At 38.5% G+C, this 21,569-nt stretch overlaps 1 protein-coding gene across 7 annotated transcripts in view; it reads right to left on the bottom strand.

The window, feature by feature from the left end:
• PPM1B (protein phosphatase, Mg2+/Mn2+ dependent, 1B) overlaps positions 1–8,587 on the bottom strand; it is a 56,120-nt gene extending 47,533 nt beyond the window's left edge. For 4 of the 7 annotated variants that reach the window (XM_012727423.1, XM_012727426.1, XM_012727425.1 and 1 more), the window contains exon 1: positions 8,101–8,526. The gene's annotated coding sequence lies outside the window, so the exon portion shown is untranslated. Of the gene's footprint in view, positions 1–8,100 lie in introns of all 7 variants that reach the window. The other 3 variants (XM_004686244.2, XM_004686242.2, XM_004686243.2) reach the window with 2 other exon arrangements.
• Positions 8,588–21,569: the final 12,982 nt, after the last annotated feature.

A 21,569-nucleotide genomic window follows, 5' to 3' on the forward strand; every position in this document is an offset into this window, starting at 1 on the left:
TTGCTGTAAAAGACATGTGTTTCTCTTTTTTGGTTGCTGAGTAATATTTCATTGCATATATGTACCACATCTTTTTAATCCATAGTCATCTACTTTTGGGCATTTGGGCTGCTTCCATGTTTTTCCAATTGTAAATAAAGCAGCGATAAACATGGGGGTGCAGGCATCTTTTTCAATCAGTGCAGGTATCTTTTTCAATCAGTGTTTTTGTGTCTTTTAGGTAGATACCTAGGAGTGGGATTGCTAGGTCGTAGGGAAGCTCTATGTTAAGTAGTTTGAGAAACCTCCAAACAGTTTTCCAATAGTGGTTGTACTAGTTTGCATTCCCACCAGCAGTGCAGGAGAGTTCCATCCTCACCAACATTTGTTGTCGCTAGTTGTTTGAAGATGTGTCATTCTCACTGGAGTGAGGTGGTATATCATTGTGGTTTTAATTTGCATCTCCCTTATTACAAGTGATGTTGAACATTTTTTCATATGCTTGTTGGACATCTGCATTTCCTCTTTGGAGAAGTGTCTTTTTAGCTCTTCTGCCCATTTTTTGATGGGGTTGTTTATTTTTGTTGAGTTTCATCAGTTCTCCATATATTTTTGTGATCAGTCCTTTATCACTGGTTTTGTGTGAGAAATTTTTTTCCCAATTAGTGGGCTGTCTGTCTGTTTTTTGTAATGTCTCTTTTGCAGACAGCAAAGGTTTTATGAAGTGTTCAGAGTTAAGTTTTATTCATAATTTTCACTGTCTAATCATTTTAATGCTGTGTTTATGAGTTGTTGCTAATGTGGGACAGAATACTGCTTTACTCTAAAGTAGTACTAAGACCCACATAAGTGAATTACTTTACATTGGGGCACATAGTATGACCAATATATCTAGACTGTTTAATACCAATATTTCTCCTGCTATAATATTTAGCTATATCAACCCCAAATCACCAATATACCTAGCAGAACAACTCAAACACTGATGGTAGTATTTGTGCTTGGTAGAATTAACTATTGCTTGACAGAATCAGCTCCTTTATCAGGCTGGTTGTAAAAAGGAGGCTTCTCAAGATAGGGTTTTTTTTGTGGAAATTCATTCAACTGATAATTCTTCCCTTCCTGAAAACCCTTATATTTCTGCTTTAAAAACAATTTACAAATCATTCCAGATGCCTCTGAAATAACAACTCCTCCTTGATGCTATTTCCAATTCTTCATGCCATTCTCACTCCTTGATATCCCCTTCTACCCTAATTTATGACCTAGTACCTAGCAAGATACTTCTCTTTCTTAAAAAGAGTATCCTTTGGGGGCCCTCCCTGGTGGCACAAGGAGTTAGGTCGCAACACTTCAAGCTGGCCGCAGCTGCTTTGGTGCAAATCATTACTAATCCTCTAAACCTCTACATTTCCCTTAAAAATAGATTTTCTAAAACCAAACAAAGAAGGGGGCTGAGGGAAAAATATAACTGTAAACTATTATATGTTACACTGAAAGTTATTTCACATTTTGATTCAAAACATTCCAGGACAGCTGACTAGAAATAAACTCCAAGTTCCTTGCATTTAGATCTACAACCATCAAAGCTTTAATAAAATCTTAATTTAAATATATCAACAAAGCCAATGATAAGATAGTAGTTTTGTTTTTAAAGCTAAAGGCATTCAAACATGTCCAAATGTTAAAATGGCTAGATGACCTTGGTGTGAATTACAGTACTAAATTTAATTATATTTTAAAAGTTGAAGTTCTTTTGGACCTTATCATTTGATAAAAATGATATAGCCATAAAATATATAAAAGTGAAACTAGTAATGTGAAGGCTTATTTGGATGCTATAAATGAGGTCTCTTAGATCATGAATTGAACTAGTGTTCACTTTTATATTGGGGCACAGAAATAAACACAAGTTGACTTGCTTTAAAATAAAAAAAATCAATCTCAATTCACTGAAGCAAGCAAGATCACGAGATTGACTCAATGACTCACAAATGAACGCAAAAACCACTATGTACTAAAATAAAAACAATGACTAAAGACCTCTCTCAGGCTTATTTTAAGTGTACAATGTTTTTATAAACTCAAAAGGTCTATCTGTACCAAAATGGATCATCACTGGGAAAACTACAGAACAAAAAGCAAAAAATTAAATTCTACTTCACAGCAATAGGACAATCTCATGCAAAAATTTACAATGCAGGACAAAGCACAACTTTAAGTAACACACAACAGCTATGGAATTAAGGAAACAGTGACAAATACACAGACTAATTTGATCGCAATAAACTAAGAGATATTAGGCACATGAGCCATCTTCACCAGAACTGTCAAATAAACATAAATGAAATAGCAGTTACAAACCACTAGACAGTAACATTTTTCAGCTATATGCATATGAACAAAACAAAACAAAAAAAAACAGCAATAGGGTCTTTTCCAAATACAAATGAAAACATATACTTTATCTGTACAGTGCAAATTAAAAAGACTTTATTTTTCTCCCATTATCTGAACTACTCTCCCAATCTCTTATCCAGGAAGTCACCTCTCTTAAGTCCCAGTTTTCCTCATGCCTAATGTGGGAATGTCTGATCTCGTTAGCTTTTTTTTTTTTTAAAAGATTTATTCATTTATTCATGCATACAGAACTGGGGTACAAGCCAGAGGTGCAGGGGTGATGAGAGGATTCCCCAGAGACAGGGCAGGGAGCAGAATAGGATGATGGATGAAGTATGCTGCTGAGAGGGGCAGCAGGCGGGTCAGGAGAGGTCTGCCTGGCTTTGTGGGTCACCCCTGGGGCCAGGGATGGAACTTGCACTGTAGGAGCTGCGACTGGCTTGCAGTGCTGTGTCCTAACCCACTGCACCACCAGGGAGGGACTAGCTCACCTTTTTAATCATCAGTGGAACAATATTCCCTCTTCCAAATGTCTATTCATATTCTGGTTTTTGCCCACTTACAGAAAGTGTCCCCCCTTGATAAAAATAGTACAGTTCTAATCACTGCTAAGCATAACATAGAAAACACCATACATTCCAAATTTTCCAGTTTAACTTTAAACACAGCTGTAATGTAAATTAAGGAAAACTGTTACCAGAATGTAAGACCTATGATGTCAAGAATTCTGTTTCACTCAGTCTTCTATCTAGAACAGTGCCTTGTATATTGGCAGGCACACAGAGAACCAGAGAATAAAAGGGGAAGTCCTAAGGTTATACTATTGATAAATACTATTATACTATAATGAATATTTGTAGGTTAGTAGCCTAGAGCAGGTAAAATTAACAGGCATTCTTCCATCTCTGAACTTGATCTCCCACATAGTCTATCATTGAAAGTTGCTTTGAGTTAATTATTTCCTCTGTGTAAAAGCCACCTGTATTCAACAGATAACACCAGTTTGTTAACTCAGAGTTGATTGCTTTAATGGGGGGGGGGGGAATCTCTTTGCCAAGACAGATTAAGCACCCATGAGTAATAAACACTCCTAGATTCTCCTAGTCAGGAGAATCCTTAACTTTCCCTTTTCAAAGTTCACTTCCACATACCTAGATTAAGAAAATAACATGGAATTAGATTTAAGAAAAAGTGAACATTACTCTTGTGCTTTGAAATTTAGAACTTCACAAATATTCTTTAGCATCCCTGCTTCTTCTGAGGTATGTATTACTACCAAATAAAACCTATTCACGGGCCCTCCCTTGTGGCGCAGGGGGTTAAAGCACAGCCCTGAGAATCTAAAGACGCTTCTGCATGAGTTCGATCCCCACCTGCCCCGGAGGTGACCACATGGTGTGGCAGACCTCTCCTGACGCACCCGCTGCTCCCCTCCGCAGTGTACTTCGTTGATCTGCCTGTTCTGTTCCCCACTGTGAAGCCTCTCACTGCCCCTGAGCCTCTGGCCTGTACCTCAGTTCTGTATGCACAAATAAATAAATCTTAAAAAAAAAAAAAAAAAACCTATTCACTTCATTTTTTCCCTCATATTACAAATATGATTATAGCTGGTAACACAGCCAGATTTAAATTTTTTTTCACTCTATTCTGAAGGCATTAGACAAAAAGCACAGCAATACTAGGGACAGGGCTTATTCTCCCTATCATCACTGCATTAATTAAACCTGTACCTGAGTAAGACAAATTCCTTAATATTCAATGTCTCCCAATGTTTCTCTCTTCTATAAGTATCAAACTATATTTCAACAGATTTTCTTTTGTTCGGAGGATGAAAATCAAGTTCCCTAACTAGTAGTATGTTTCTAAACCTTAAGGTCTTTACTTTTCAAAAAATAAATTGATTTAATTAAAGTCAATAAATCTTGGTATTTCAACATATTCTTTAAGAAAGCTGCATCCTCTAGTAAGTCAACTGTTAACACTGTGCTGTAAATGAATTTTATTTAAATATGTGAATAAGTTTAACACAATTAAGCTACTGGTTCTTTCATAAAGTAAGTTATACCAACAGTGTCATTATAAAAAGTAAATGTAATGCCAAGAAATAATAAGATCTTGTAGATGAGGTCATAAGTAAGGTGTAGTAAAATTAAAGGAAAAATTTACTTGAGAACACTTCTGTGTCCAATTTACCATAATTCAGAAACAAAATATGTGTTATTAGCATTAAGTTGAAGGGGAGGGAAAAAAGCACAATGAAATTTAAATGAAAACTTAACACCATGATAACCCAAATGATGCTTCCTCTATACTACTAAAAACTATATCCCAAAATATTTATTCTGAAAAATTAAACAGTATAAAGACAACCACCCTGAAGACTTTATAAAACTATCAAAAATTTAGTAACAACGTCTTTTTCTCATAGCACTCATTTTCAGTTAACTGATACCAAATCATTCAAGTTAGGCTAACCAGTAGTCATTTGGGGGAGATTAATGCTAGAAATCAAATGTAAGTGAAGAGGTTAAATTGAAATGTTTCCTTTGAGAAAAGATTCCAAAATGTCTAATCTGAGATATTTAGTCTAAAAGACCAAAAGTTAGTTTCTTTTAAAGCAATGTAAATAAGATGTAAATGAGAATCACCACCAAAATAAGGATAATAGGAGACAGATCATGAAGACTATCTTTTTCTTCACCTATACTTGTTACAACAGTTGCTAGAAATTGATGGCAAACTGTCATTTTATAAATTTCATTAAGGTTAAGCAAAAGTTACAAAATATAGCATTCCTACAATCTACCCACTTTACTTATTAGTCTGAATACAGGAGAGTAAGATATACATTACAATTTCCAGGGTTTATCCGGTATCTGGAAATCTTATCTCATTTCAAAGTAATCAGTCCTCCTAACCCAGTATACTGATGTATAAGAGATTTGTACAATAAAACTTTCAAGTTGTTAATATAAATAGAAGCATTTGGCTTCAACCCAAATTCTTAAACTAGTTCATTAAGGAAAAAATTTAAAAAATCAAGTAACCTATTGAAAATTTGTAAATCCAGAAATAATTGTATTTCCCGAGTTCTCTTGTCATTAATCATAATCTCACATTTGAAGAATTACTTAAGTTTTGTTATTTGGGAACTTTAACAAAAATTTTTATAACTGATTCTATAAATTATTGCCCAACAAATTTTTTACTAAAATCAGCAAACTGAGAAAGGCATTATTTCACAGAAAAAAATAAAATAATGTTGTATTTTAATAAATTAATGTTATTCACTTTATTAATATCTTAAAGGGCCCAAGAGTTAGAATCACACTATTCTACTACTACCTATATTAGGTAATATCATAAATTATGACACATATGTAGTCTATATATAGACTATAAACTGGTAGCAGTAGACATATGTAACTGGCACCAATGAGGGTAGGAGAAAAAACATTCACCCAGTATAATGTGCAATAAAAGAATGACTTACCAACCCATTTACATGGGCATGTCTGCAATCCTTCCACTATTGGCTTACTCAGTTTTTAATGAATCTCCACAATCAACAAGTTATACTTGGAGAATAGTATTCTTTCAAGAAGGCCAAGAGATAATCTACAGTATCACACTGTAATTCAAAACACTGTAAAAAATGTATGTTACAGGAAAATAAACTTTTGGCAAGTCACTTTCTAACCAAAACAGGTGTTCTTAGAAGCAGTTCTTTTAGACAGGACACCATTCCTTCAGATGAGATCTTTTTAAAGGATTTGGTAATTATATGAATTACTAACATAGTATTTACTGACATGACTATCAAACTGAAAAGGCTTTCACCTACTCCTGGCGTCTACACAGAAATCAGACACCCAGTATGAGAAAACAGGTGTTGAAAGCTCTGCTGGTCACTTCTGAAAGAATAATCACATTAACAAATCCAAAGGATAATGTACAAGAAACTGTGGAAAATTTAACAGCTATGAAAAAGCATAAAAATGTGTCACCATTCTGATAACACAACATAAAGAACCACTTGCAGAAACTAAGACAACCTGATGAAAGGAAAACAAAAAAGATGGGGAAAATAAATAACACCACCATTAAAAAAGAGAGACATTGAAAGGTTAAAAACACAGTAAAAATCAGGATTATCCCTGAAAGAAAAAGAATATGTTCTAAATACTAAATTTAAAGTTCTGCTAAAGCAACCTATTGCCCATTCAGGAGACCTACCAACATATTTTTTTAAAAATTACTGTCTTAATAATACAATTTCAGCTATATTTAAAAGTCGATACACTAGGAAAAGACTGCTAATACTAATCAGAATCACTTGTTTATTTTCTTTTCAGAAATGTTCTATTTAAAAGTAGGAGGACAATAGGAATTTTACTATTGCACAAGAGAGAAAGTAAATGAAATGTTTATTAACACTCAGTGCCCATGGCATTGTTTCTCCTTCTCCTAAAACATATACTGTCTACTCCGGAAAATTTACCACTTCTACATCCATGCAGTAGCACAAATAAAATGAGTTCCTGTGTTAATCCCACAATAAACCTCAGTAATTCTCACATCACAGGAGTTGTAAACGTTTGCTAACAGAAAAAGAATGTTTTTCCCAAAATAGCTACATAACACTAAGACTACTCAAATTCCTAAATAAGCCTTTACAAGACTCCTGCCAACTTTATTTTGATACATTAAACATGTGGAGCCTATTTTAAAAGGTCTTTAACTGTGATTTCATAAAAAAGCAGCTTCCTACTTGTGCTCACTCTAAAGTTAAGTTGTTTTTAAGCCAACTTGAATCCTAGTGAATCTGGGACGCTATCAAATGCTTAAAAAGCATTTTTGTCAAATAAAATGGGCAAATCTTCTAGATCGCCTATATCTGACACGACGGACCATGCAACATAAAAACAGTTATTCAACACTCACGGAGCCCCTCACTTTATAAAAGCAGTGCTATTTTCCCAAGTTGACGTTTAATGATAGAAGCTACTGTTTTTTAAAGGGCGTTAGGCTCAGTTAAATTATAACAAACTGAGATGCACAGAAAAGTGGTGAGTACATTCTTAGTGAGCCTCTGGCAGATAGGGGGTACTGACAATAGCAGTTTCATTTCAGAACTTCGCTCGCGGTTAAAAAGAATGACATCCGAAAAGGACTTCTGAGGAAGGCCGGGTAAAGCAGCCCGGGGTCAACTGAAAAGAGAAACGGTTTCAAGTCATAAGGAGCAAGACGACGGTGAGACTCACAGACAGAAGGGCGAGAAAGACTTAACTAGGAAGTGAAGTGGGGCGCAGAATAGGCAGAAGCCGAAGAAACAAATGGGGACAGGCAATGTTTTCCGACAGGCACGCACCGGGACCGAAGAGTGGGAGCCTGAGACGGCCTCGGCGCCGGGCTGTGAGAGATGCTCCCGGACCGAGGCAAAGAGGAGAGAGTTTACTTCCAGGCGCGGGAGCAAACTAAAATCCCCAGCCCGAACCTCTCCCAACACTCGGCCCAGCGCGGAGGCGGCGGCTGGGGAAGGGGCCTACCCAGGAGCCAGGCCCGGCGTTCGGTCCCCTAAGGCTCCGCGGCACCGGGGACAAGGCGAGGATTAGGCAGGCAGAGCCCCGGCAGCTGCTCCCAGGCACTCCGAAACGGCCCCGGAGGTCTCGCCTGAGCCTCCCGGCCGTTCCCCTGCCGCGGGGCGCCAAGCGGCCTTACCTGGGGCGAGGGAGGGAGGCGAGGTCTAGGGTGTCCGCTCGAGCCCGCCGCAGAGCCCCCCGCTGCACTCCGCCCAGGCTTCAACAGAGGCGCGACCAGCCTCAGCCGCCGCTTTCCCCTCGGGGTCTCGGCCACCGCCTCCGCCGCCTCCGGGGCTGTTTACACCGTCGGGCCCCGCACGCCGCCGCCGCCGCCGCTGCCGCCTTCTCTCCACCCTAGCGCCGTTGCCGACTCGGCCGCCGCCACCTCCTCCGCCGCAGCCCCGTCTCTCTGGAGCATCTTCCAGCCACCGAACCCTGAGAAACAGAGACTCCAGCCGCGCCGGCAGTAAACTCCCCCGCAACTGCTAGGGGGCCGGGGCGGTCAGAGAACCGGCGGCTTTTCCGCCATTGAGCAGCAGCCGCTCGGCTCCTTCTGCAACCCCCTCCCCGCACCCCGTCCTTCCCCGCCCCTCGTGGAGCCCCGCCCCCGTCCCCACCCATTGGGACGCCGCGCGACCTCTCGCTGTACGGGATTTGCTGGACCGCCCGTCGATCATTGCCCTCCTTCCCAGTCCGGCTGCCCTCGCTCCTCCGTACCTCGTTTTCCCCGCCCACCGTGCCCCGCCTCTTGAGTTCCCGCGTTCCCATTGGATATCCATGACCACCTTCAATTGGCAAGGTCAACTATCCATCAAACACCGCCCACTAAGGCAGACCCAGCCCTTCATTACCTTTCACTTCATTCAGCCCCGCCTCCGCTAAACCATCGGGACGTCAGGGGCCAACCCACCTACCAGCCATAAGTACAGGCCCCAGTCAATCAAATAACGCCCACCTGCGCTCCGCCTCGCAAAGGCCGAACCTACAGTCTCTTTCCCTAATGGCCCAAAAAGTGCTTCGAACCCTCAGTCATTGGCTTTCTTTATGTGTCTGTCACCGAACCAATTTCCAAGTCCGTCACACCGGCTTTTTTTAAATAAACGCGCAAAAGGCGGGGGAGTATCCGAAAAACGATTGGCCAAGTCTTCGAAAACGGTCAAACTCAGCGCGTATACGCGGGTCCTTTCCGTTCGGTGAGAAACATGCCCTTTTATTTCTGACCTCTGATCCTTGCGTAAAACAAGCGCCGTAAAGGAGCCAACGGGTTGTCGGGTTATAGGTGTGGAGACATAGTCCCACCCAGAATTGCAGGGAGTAGACTGCTGATTGGCTTACAAAGTCGTGCTGGGCTCTCATTGGAGGGTATAAATGCCTCTCTAAGCCATAGAGCCGGTAGGGATGGCGGAGGCCGGATAAGAAGCGGTCTGGAGAGGCGGTTGTTTTGCTTCATCCAGCGGGTGGGGCGCACGCGAGAGAGGGAAACTCGGAGCGCAGGGTTCGTGGGAGGTGTGGTGGGGAGGAGAAAAGCCCGGATGTTCCCTAACAATGAAGTCATTGCTGACCAATCAGAGCAGCAGAGTTTCTATACCTGCTTGACCCGTCCCGCGAAGAGGAGAATGAGTTAGCGGGAAATTGGGGTGTCAGGAGATGCCTAAAGCGACATGAAAAAATGGGACAGATGATCTGAAGACAGGATTTTGTACTGTTAGAGATAATTTTTCTTTTTTCTGAACGCGCACTGTCTAGCATCGGCCTTTGAGGTTTATTTAGTCAACATTGATATTTAAAACTCTAGTTCTAGTCTCTAGACCTTCATTCACTCCACCTTTATTGACTGCCTGCCATTTGCCAGACACTGTACAGCTAGCGATACAAAAATAAGGCAGTCCCGGTACAAAAAGATGAAAAAAAGCAATAATTTAAATCTGCAAGGGACTTAAAAGTAACTTCCCTGTGGGTAAGTTTACCCAGGAAAGCTTCACAAAGACATCCTAGAATGAATGAGTAAAAAGATGGATGAAGAAATGTGGGCATGATTCCTCCAGTAGTTGAATTAAACTAAAAAGTATTCCCCAGGGTAAATCTACTACCACCACCCTCAAAGAGAACAAAAAATCCGAGAATAATGAAGGTATAATAGCTTCTAAACCTTAGGATACTTTTTTTTTTTTCCTATTCAAATGCCCTGAAAGAGGACTTAAGCCTTATAATTTAGTTCAAATGGCTTGGGCAGACAGCTTAATCTAACAAAGTACTATTCAATTTAGGAACTGTCAGTGTTTTGGACAGGACAAATTTAGAAACAGGACAAGGCCCAGCCATAGTGAGGGTAGCAAAAATAAACATTTGCAATTCAGTTTTTTTACTTACTCCTCTAGTTTGTAAGGAGGTGGTGTTTCTTACAAGCCATCCACCTGGGGTGCAGAATCCTAAGACTACTCACACCTATGTTATCCCGTATTCTGAGGTCAAGACCTTTTTTCTCAGGTGGATTCTTTTTTCTTTTATAAACACTAGTGTTCCAGATCTTCTAGCATAAACAATGGAGTAACAGTAAAGTGCAATTCGGTTCCCTACTTTCGCATGTTGGGAGAAATAAGAAAAAACAGACCCATTTCCCCTTGTTTCCTTGATTATTAATATGAGATAATATAGTTCACAGGAAATATTTATTTACTGACTTATAGAGTACATTTCTTTAAATCATACTTCTTCAACTGATATAACTTATGTAGGGGGAAAAGAATCTGGGATCCTGGTTTCCAAAATAGGAATTTAAAGATATAAAAGTAGGGATCTGGAGACTCCTGTCTTGAGAATCTAAGAGCTGTAGAAGGGCATCAGAGAAACTTCTTGATCTGCTTGATTCCCTTCACAGTTTCTCTTGATTGACCCAGAAACTAATACAAAGCACAGTCATTTAGGCAGCTTATAACTACAGATTATTCGTTCTTTCCATCACTAAAGATGATCTATTAAATACTGCTGTAGGTGCTGAGAATATAACAGGATTAAAACATACTTATGGTAACTTTATTGTGTGTTTATTTAAGTAAACTAAATACTAAACCACTAGAGGAGGTCCAACAAGATTCACAATTTGAAAAGGAAAATTAGTATATACCATCATGAACACATAATGTATCCTAAATGTTGATTGGTGGGCACTGCCATTAACTAGATGTGTGACTTGAACTAGAAATCAAGGTTTCTGAACCTTGTTTAATTCTTCTATAAAATGGGGATCATACATCTTCTTCCAGAGCCAGATGAAGAACTTTAGATTACTCTTAGTAGTACAAAGCAATCTTCAACATATAGAGTGAAAATAATACTAAGCATAATGTGGGAAAAAATGTTTGGCAAGCTCCTAGATTGGTGAATACATCAAGGTTCTGGGCAGGTGGTGAGCCCAGAGACGGGATAGAGGCTCCTCACTTGCCTTTCCCTACGCAGCCCTTCCACCTAACTATCCCTGAGTTATAGCCTTTATAATATATATAATATATATAGCCTTTATAAACTGATCATAGTAAACAAAGTGTTTTCCTGAGTTCTGGGAGCTATTCCAGCAAATTATTGCGCTCTAGTCACAGACCATCAAGAAATAGATGTTGCACTCTAACGAGGAATTTGGTGGAAAATATATTAAGCAGACTTTTTCCAAACGTACAGGCAGAGAGAAATCATAGTTCTTAATCACCTAGGAGTAGTAACATGGAGACTCTGTATACCCCTCTGCCTGCAGGGATGAGGATAGGACAGAACTGGAGAAACCTGCAAAGAGAGGTTATGTGCAAAGGGTTCTGTGACAAGAATTCTAGCCATCGTCTACTAGGGAATTAAATACCCCAACTTCACTGTCCTGCCTTCCTTGGATCTCTGGCCCATGCTACCTATTGATCAAACACACAACGGAAGCCTGTGGATGTTATCCATGCAGGTCATAGAGCAGGGTGGAGAAAGCTGGACGGACAGCTGGACATCTAGAGAGACAAGAGTAATCCAGCACATGTTTAAATATTGAGGCCATTTACTTCTAGTTATAAAAGTAGTCATTTTCTTTAATTAAAAAAAATTCAAGTTATAAAACAAAGAACAGAAATATTAGATCTCCCTAAGTCAACAGTTCGCAAAGTATGGTATGGGAATCTCTGAGAGTCTATAAGCTATATTTTCACAAGCAAACTAAGATATGACCTGTCTAGTTCACTCTCACTCTTTCAAAAGAACAGAGTGGAGGACTCTTCCTGGTGGTGCAACAGATTAAAGTCCAGCACTATGAAGCTATCACGTCACTGTAGCAGGAGTTCGATCCCTGGCCAGGAAGGGGACCCACATGGCGCAGCAGGCCTCTCCTGACCCACCCACTGCTTCCCTCAGCAGAGTATTTCAGTATATCTGCTTGTTCTGCTTCCCATTCTACCCTTGGTGAATTTAACCCCTCACACCTCTGGCCTGTACCTCTGTTCTGTATGCATAAATAAAATAAATCTTTTATAAAAAAAACAGAGTGGAGTTTTCCAGAAGCTACATAGTCTGTGCTAATGCAACATATTGAATGCAAAAGCAGTTATAGACTCTATCTTCTATTAAACTAAGGTTAAAGAGATAAGACATTTCACTCATCTTTTTATTGCTGTTTTGGAAAATATTGTTATGCTTCTCCAAAAAAAATGTTATTTACATGGATACATATAGATTGTTTCTTATTATCAAGTAAGAAATTAGTAAATGTTTTTGAATTTCTCAATTTTAATTTTTACTGCAATAAAATTTATGGCTATAAACTACAGAAATGAAAGTTCTTTGGGGTCTTCTGGATTTGTAAGACTACAAAGGAATTCTGAAAATAAACTCTTTGAGACCTATTCTACATCATATTCACCTAAGGCACTTCAGAGATAAGCCAATTTTATAGTCAGTTTAGTGAACTGTGGAGGAGGAGGATGGGAAGAAAATGATGACCCACTAGGTACAGTGCCTGCTTCTTATCTGTACGCTCTTTTCTTCTCTTTTCACCCCTTTTAAACCTTTTCTGATTTACTTTCCTATTGAATCTCTCTAGGGACATTTTCTGTTCCAATCCTAGCATATTTAACCAATATTTAACTTTGTATCTTAATTACTTCTGTAATGTTCCACCATTCCTCCCTCTTTGAAGCATATGCATACAAGCACAGGTATGCACACACAAGCACACATATGCACTCATCTCGTAGGAGGTGACGTTCTTAACTTTAGATGCAAATAAGTCAAAGGGACTGAATTCACAAGTGTATGAACTTTGACAGGAAAAAATTCACACATTTATGTTTTTTGACCTCTGAAATTTAGCATTTCTTTCTTATGAATGGCAGTAGCCCTATTGATACGTGTAACTTTTATCACCAACAGAATTAGGGATATTTTCATATTACATTAGCATTGTTGCACATCTCTAGAAATACCACTTTATAATCATCACTATTCTGAAATTACAGGAATTGTTAGACATACCATTAGATTTTGTTATTTAAACCATTTGTAAACATATATCACTGTGCCATGTTATTGTATTGATATATTATTGTATCACAAATTTGCTTTTTAAAGAAGTTTGAGACTATTTCAATAGTTTGATTTCCTTTGAAATCTTATGAACTTATATTTTCTGTATTGAAAAACATTATTCAGAAATGGAACACACAGGATTTACCAAAGAGATGCTTTACCAAACAACCAAACCTACAAAGAGTAAAAACCCCTTCTGACAGAGTAATCTCCAGTTCAATTAGTATATTAATTCTTTTGTTGTACATTGTACACATTGACTATACAATAAGTACTTATTGGACTGACTTTAGAGGATTTCAAGTAGTTCACTGGATATTTTCCATTTCCTCCGTGCCACCCAGCCAAGGCTGGGCCTAACCACCAAACACTTCCTCCTTTGACAGGAAGTTGGTCAAGTTATCACCATCCTGCATGCAATCCCACAGCCTCTGGAGGTCAAAGCTGACTGCCTCAGAGCCAGACTCTCCTTTGAGTTGTAGCATGTGATGCACATGAGCTTAGGATCATGATTAAAAACACTTTTACTTGAAGACCAACTCTATAAATGCTGCAAAACTACAAATGTTGGAATATGCTTGAGTATCATCAGGGCACTGCTATTTACTACACCTTGCACCAATCTGTAAGGTCTCTGAGGTGTTTTCTGTAAAATGGAGTTAGTTCTTCTGTAAAATGGGCTAAGCTGTTTAACATGTGTGCTCAAGTTCATTTGCACTACTTATTTGCTTTGCTTTATCTTGTTTTCTTTTTACAATAAACTACATGTTCCTGTCAGCTCTTCATTCTCTGCTGCTAGATAGCATTGCCATTTGCTTATGCCATGTGTTGGTTTTCTCTTGCTTTAAAGATCTGAAGGAAGCATGATGCTACTTTCCCCTTATTTTCCTTAGATATCTTCACGGTGTCCTTTCATGTTAACTTTCTGAAAATTCCTTTTCTCCTGCTTTTAAATCAGGGCCTGTGTGCTGATCATAAGAATCTAGGCTCACATTCAGGATGAGCAGGTAGCAATGAAATGAATTTAGCAGTGAAGCCACAGGTTGATTATTCTAAAAACAAGCAATCAAGAACATAGTTGTAAGAAAATTCTCAAATGAAAAATTCATGGTGAAAGGGAAGCAAAGCTTGAGTGCTATTAGTTTAAAAGGCTTCATAAGAAGATCTACATTTAATGCCCTTTCAATAAAAACCTTATATTCCTGGGAAGTAGTAGAGCGCTCGCAATTAGAAAGCTGGTAAGGCAGTAGGCATCTTATCAGGATTTAGTCACAGAAAGATTGGAGATCAGGGTTGAGAAATTTAGATTGAGACTGAGCAGGAATGGCACTGGGTGGAGAAGTAACAGATTCCACTTACATAGAACAACCAGTGCAGAACAGCAATAGAAACAGCCACTGAAAAGCCAAACTAGACTTCTCACAATGTCTGCCTGGGACCACAACTTTACTCAAACATGGGAATGGGCCCAGGCCTTGGGGGAACGGTTAAGGAAGAAGGCTGCAGAGAGTTGGAGAACCAAGGGTAGGAGTTTTTTCATAAGAAAGTCTCCCAGTCTCCAAGGTTGGTTTTATTTTGTTTTTCCAGCATTTTTTTATTAGAGAAATTTTCAGAAACACAAAAATAGAGGCCATAGTATTATATCGCTATATATCAGTCATACAGCTTAAACAGTCATAAAGATTTTGAGTATGTAAATTTAGGACCCTCCCTGATGGCGCAAAGGGTTAGGACACAGCACTGCAAGTTGGCTGCAGGGGCTTCAGTGTGGGATGGACAGCTCCCCACAGCTCCCCTCCACACACCACCCCCTGAGTTGATCCATAGGGCACAACAGACCTCTCCTGTCTCCTCCACTGCTCCCCTCAATAGTGTACTTTGTTGATCTGCCTGTGCTCTCCCATTCTGTCTCTGGTGAATCCTCTCACTGCCCCAGCACTCCTGGCCTGTGCCTGTTCTGTATGGATAAACAAATAAATCTTTAAAAATAAATAAATAAATTTAACCACTTTCTCAGCCATTTTCTTTTTTAAGGTTCAGTTTCTCACCTCTGATTTCTCTACCTTCTTCCTCAGAAGTGTGTCCCTTTCTCATGACTCCAACTAGTGCCTCAATGCTTGTGAGCCCCAAGTGCAGAGCTGACCAGGCCAGCCAGTCCTTTCATGTATATACCCAACTGCCTATCGGACTTGTTGGTTTCAGTATCCCAGGGCACGTTAGTCTTTGGCAGACTCTGTTGGTTGTCTTCCCCACAGCCTTCCCCCTTCAATCTTGTGTCCTGCTCTGGAACCTCACTTAGTTGAAGGGAGAGAGCAAACTTTGGGGGAGGCTGTAGCCCCTGAGATTAATTATGATCAGTCTAAAACTCTCTGTGATACCATTTCCTCTTTTGGGTGGTTGGTTTAGGAATATGGGTGGTTCTTATAGCCTGTGATGCAAATTAGGCTAATGATACTTGAAGGTAAATAAATATGCAGGAAGTAAACTGCTCTAGTTTCCTTTTACAAAAGAACATGAGAAAAGTATCCTTTCTTTTTGGAGTCAGAATGCCTGCAGTTGTATCTCAGGATGCTACTCACTTGTAAAGTGGCTCTCAGCAAGTTACTTAACCTCCTTGTACCTCACTTTTCTTATCTGTCAAATGGGGATTGTAAACCAACTCATGTGGTTGAAATAAAAACTACAGGAATTAATTAAAGTGCATAGAACAGTGTTTGGTGTATCAAAAGTGCTACATAAATTTTAGCTATTTTTCTGTTGTAAGAATATGATGCTTAAAGCTGTGACAGCATCTTATGAACTGAAGGTACAAGCTTGAGAACAAAGACAAACATTATGCACAAAAGGAAACTTGGGGCATTAGTCTTTAGTCATTGGTGATGCTGTCAAGTCACTGAATTAAACACCCTGGAACCATCCTGCCTCCGAATTAAGTAAGATGATAATTTTCCTTTTTATATGTGCCTCTTAGGGCTGAATTATATCTTACTTTAGCCAAAAGAATCCTAATTTTTACATATATGTGTATATATATATATATACACATATATATATATATATATGTGTGTGTGTGTGCTCCAAATCAGATCCCCTTCTCCTCCCCCTCAAATTGTACTCAAGTTTATTACCTCTGTATAGGCAGGACAGGTTCCCCTGTCTTTTCTGTCATTCTCCATAGCTGATCAGTTTTGACCATGTTCCTTTTCAAGTGTTTCTTTCTCTCATGAATAAAGTTACCAACAGCGACAAAATACAAATAGTGATAACGCCCTGAAATAACCCTCATGAGAAGTGAGGAGCTCATATAAAGTGAAAGTGTTAGTCATGATCATCTTTGTTTTGTTTACAGAATCTAGCACACACTAAACTTTCAATAACACCTACTGAATAAATGGGTGGTGGAATGAAGAAATGAGGCATTTTCCAAGTGAAGATTTTTCAGAGAAAGAAATATTGTTCTGCCAAACAAGTTGGTTCATTTGGTTAACCAGTAAGCAAAATTGTTTCAGAACTTCTCAGAGTTTTTTATTAATTAACCAGACATTTTCTTTCTCCAGGCATCATTTCTAGTGTTCCACAAAACATGACTAGAGAAATGCTAAGGCAATATGTTTTTAAATAAGCATGTTATCATTAGCTGACAAATGCTATTAAACTTGAATAGAAATCAACTGTTTAGTTGGATTTTCTGTTTTTTAAGTCTTTATATTTGAGCTTATTCTTCACTTATCTTTAAGCACTACTATAAAAACAGCATATTAACAAAAATACAATTGTTGATGGGGAACTCAACACACTAGTGGCATAAGAGGACAGACCAACTAGACAGAAAATTAGCTAAGAAATAAACTGTTGGGCCAGATGGAGTTGATGGATATTTATAGAGCTTTCCATCCCAAAAAGAAATGAAAATAATTTCTTCTCAAAGAACAGGTCAGATACTGGGGCATACAACACGGCTCTGAAAACACAAATGATAGGAAACAATTTCACAGATCACAATGGTATAGAGTTAGAAATTAACCACAAAGACGAACCAGAATAAAGCAGAGCATGTGGAGACTAAACAAAACATGTCTAAACAACTCTGGAGTCAAAGAAGATATCAAAGAAGAAATTAAAAAATATCTGGAGACTAATGAAAATGAAGAGACAACTACCAGACTATGCTTGAAAACCAGTACTGTGTGGAGACTTTATAGCAATATCAGGCCACATTAAGCATGAAAGAAAGAAAATCCTTAAAGAAATCTAATTCTGCAGTTTCTGCAGTTAAAGGAACTAGGAAAAGAAGAACAAAGGTATCAAAAAATCATTAGATGGAAATAAATAATAAAAATCAATGAAATAGAGGCCCACCCTGGTGGCACAGCGGGTTAAAGCACAGCACTGAGAAGCTAAAGCCACTTCCGCATGAGTTCGATTCCCGCCTGCCCCGGAGGTGACCACATGGCGCGGCAGACCTCTCCTGACCCGTTGGCTGCTCCCTCAGCAGTGTACTTCGTCGATCTGCCTGTTCTGCTCCCCACTCTGTCTCTGGTGAGTCCTCTCACCCTCTCACCTGGCCTGTACCCCAGCTCTGTATGAATAAATAAATAAATCTTTAAAAAAAAATCAATGAAATAGAAAACAAAGAGACAGTCTAAAAGATCAGTGAAACCGAGAGCTGGTTCTGTGAAATAGGAAAACTGATAAACCCTAAGCTAGGCTTATGAAGCAAAAAAGAAAACCTGAGGCCGCTGTAAGTTAACTCAAGCGCCATACATTCCAATGTTTACAGAAACCAATAACTGAGTGAAAAACATGATTACTAAAAAATGTACAGTGCTAGCAAGCTATTAAATGGCAATTGATCCTTAGTATCAACATCAGGGAGTTAGGTAACCAGCTGAAAGGATCCACTACTCTGACTGAGGAGTGATGTAGGCCCAGCGTGACCAACATCCCCTCCACCCTCCTTTTAAGAGAAACACATGTATTTTTATGAAGCTTCTCATCTTTTCAATATGAAAAATTAATTTAATTTTTTAATTGCATGAGCCAAACACACCCTAGGCTACCTGCCCACTTTAGGCCAACCAACCTATCAGCATTTTAAAAAGTCTATTCTTATAACTATTAGTAGATGTGAATGACTCTAGTACTTCCAAAAATGGACTAGTGCCATTTGTTGCAAAAATGCATCATGACTTTTCCTACAGCTTAATACTTCTATATGGTTGCATTGACCACATTTCTTACTATCAGTCTGGAATTATTACTAACTCAGTAAAGAAACAATGGTTATCTCATAGTGATCAGAAGTTCAGAATGTTAGTTTTGGATTTTTTAATTATAAAACAGGCTAAATTCATCCTCACTTTCCCTGTCTTCTCTCATTTTGATCCATTCAACTGGAATTCTTTACTCCCTTGTACTCAAATCCTTTCCACTTTAGAAGGAACACAACTGTTCAAAGATCACAATTGCTGTCCTCAGGGATCTCTCACAACTCTGACATTAATGCTCCAGCATTTGTAGACTATGTTATCACCCTCTTTTCTTAATAAGAACTAAACCTAATCCCAAACACTGGATCTTTACATTCTACATCACTTTTTTATTTGTTTTACTTTTTTAATTGAGGTAACATTCATTTACAACACCATATATGAATCACAATATGGTTCACCCTTCTTTAGATCTACACCACTTTTGATTCAACATTGCACAAGCAGAATGACCTCAAGAGGGTAGATACTCAGCGTATGACTAAAACTTTTAAATAAGAAAACTGATCTGAATTTGTAGAACAGTTGACTAAATTTCATCTATCAATTTGCATGATTTATAAAATGTTAAAAAAAAAAACCCTGCTATTAAGCACAACTTTATCTAGATAAATACTAGGTATTTATCTCCCCAAACTTTTTATTATGAACATGTTTATATATGCATGTTCATAACTGGAAAATATATATATATATAGTGAACATCTGAATACTTTCTACCTAGATCTAAAACCTGTCATCAATTTACCATATTTATTTTATCACTTTCCAAATGATCTACTTATACAGTATATATTGTTACTGAATCATTTAAAAGTTGTAGAAATCATAACTTTTAACTGTTATATACTTCAGTATGCATCTTTAAGAAAAGGGAGCTACTCCCACATAACTATAATACCAGTATCACACCCAATACGATTAATATTTAATTATATAATATAGTCCAATGTCCAGTTCTTAAACCTCCCACCGATGCAAGACTGTCTCTTATATTGTCTTTTTTTTTTTTAAACCAGTATCCAAAAAATGTTATGGGTTATATTCAGTCTTTAGATCTTATATGGGAGGAAAAGTTTTCCACATTTTGGGGTAGTATGAACCTGAATCCCACCAATTTCTTTGCATGTTTTTATCTTAAATAGACACCCTTCTTTTTCTTATGATATTTATTTTTTAAAGAGTTAAGCAAACAGTTTTAGAAGTATTTTTAATAATGCTAAATAACTCTATGGGAGAGAAATTTTTCGGTTTTCCTTATTTACAAAGAAAGAAAAAGTCTGAGATTCCAAGACTTTGAAATTTAACCTAATCATCAGTTGATACAGTTCCAAATAAAATAGCCACTGAAGGCAGAAAAGAAAAGTGTAACTTTACAAGATAATAAATAGGTTCCAGCAATTGCTAGCTAGAACTTCTTGAACAAGTTATTTAGCTGCTATGAGGTTCATTTTCTGCTACATAAGAGGAAGATAATACCTACCTTCTAGAGTAATGATAACTGTGAGATAATTATGTAAATGCCTAGCATAACATGGAAGCTTAATAAATACTGGTTTCTTTTTCCTAAGTCGCTATTTTTTGTCTAAGAATGGGATATATCCAGACTGGTAAACTTCCCAAGTATTATTTTTTTTCTTTCATCAGTGTGTTGTCAAGTCAATTGCAAAGCATCAAGTCCAAACTGAAGTTTTGGACTTCATTTTGAGTTTATTATATAAAGTTAGTGTTCTAAAAGGCACTCCAAAGAATAACTGTAGACAAAATCACGGTTATTTTAGATTAACATATTGGTCAAATGTTTTTAGTTTTCTTTCGATTATATTGCTGACTTTTTTTTTAAGGTTTATTTATTTATGCATACAGAACTGGGGTGCAGCCCAGAGGTACAGGGACGGTAAGAGAAGTCACCAGAGACAGAGTGGGGAGCAGAACAGGCAGGCTGACAAAGTACACTTCTAAGGGAGCGGCAGGCGGTCAGGAGCCGTCTACCGTGCCATGTGGGTCACCTCCGGGGCTGGAGATTGAACTCACACTGAAGCGGCTGCAGCTTATTTGCATGCTGCGCTTTAGCCTGTTTTCGCTACACCAAAGTGTGCCAATATTGCTGACATTTTATCTTTAAAATGTGACATTTTAAAAATAATGGAATCAACTTCAAATTACTTGCAGTTTTTTTTTATTACAAAGTTTATTTTTACATCATTTTGCACATTTTTTTTTTCCATCTCGATTGTAATCCCCGCGGGTTTCCCATCACCAAATCACCCCTGTACTTGCACAGTTTTTACGTAACTATTTTTACTCGAGATACGTTGTATATAAAATTAGTGATTATGTTGAATAATTAAAAACTAATTCTCTTCGACATGGAAAAGTCAAATAAGATATAAAGATTAAGAACATTTTCTTCAGAGCACCTCTTTTAAAAAGATACAGGGCCCTCCCACATAGCGAAGTGGGTTGGAGAGCAGCACTGCGAAGCTGGCCGTGGCGCCTCAGTGTGAGTTCCATCCCCAGCCTCAGAGGTGACCCACATGTCGCAACAGACCTCTCCCATCTCACCCACTGCTCCCCTCAGCAGTGTACTTCATGGATCTGCCTGTTCTGCTCCGTATTCTGTCTCCAGTGAATCTTCTCACTGCCCCTGTACCTCTGGCCTGTGCCCCAGTTCTGTATGCATAAATAAATAAATAAATCTTAAAAAATAAAAAGCTATAAAATGGATTGTGAAAATTCTCTACTTAGATATCTCTTGTATTATCATTACACTTTAAATTTAACC

This window comes from Condylura cristata, unplaced genomic scaffold (genome assembly GCF_000260355.1).
Source record: "Condylura cristata isolate star-nosed mole 26May11 unplaced genomic scaffold, ConCri1.0 scaffold00020, whole genome shotgun sequence".
Classification (NCBI taxonomy): Eukaryota; Metazoa; Chordata; class Mammalia; order Eulipotyphla; family Talpidae; genus Condylura; species Condylura cristata.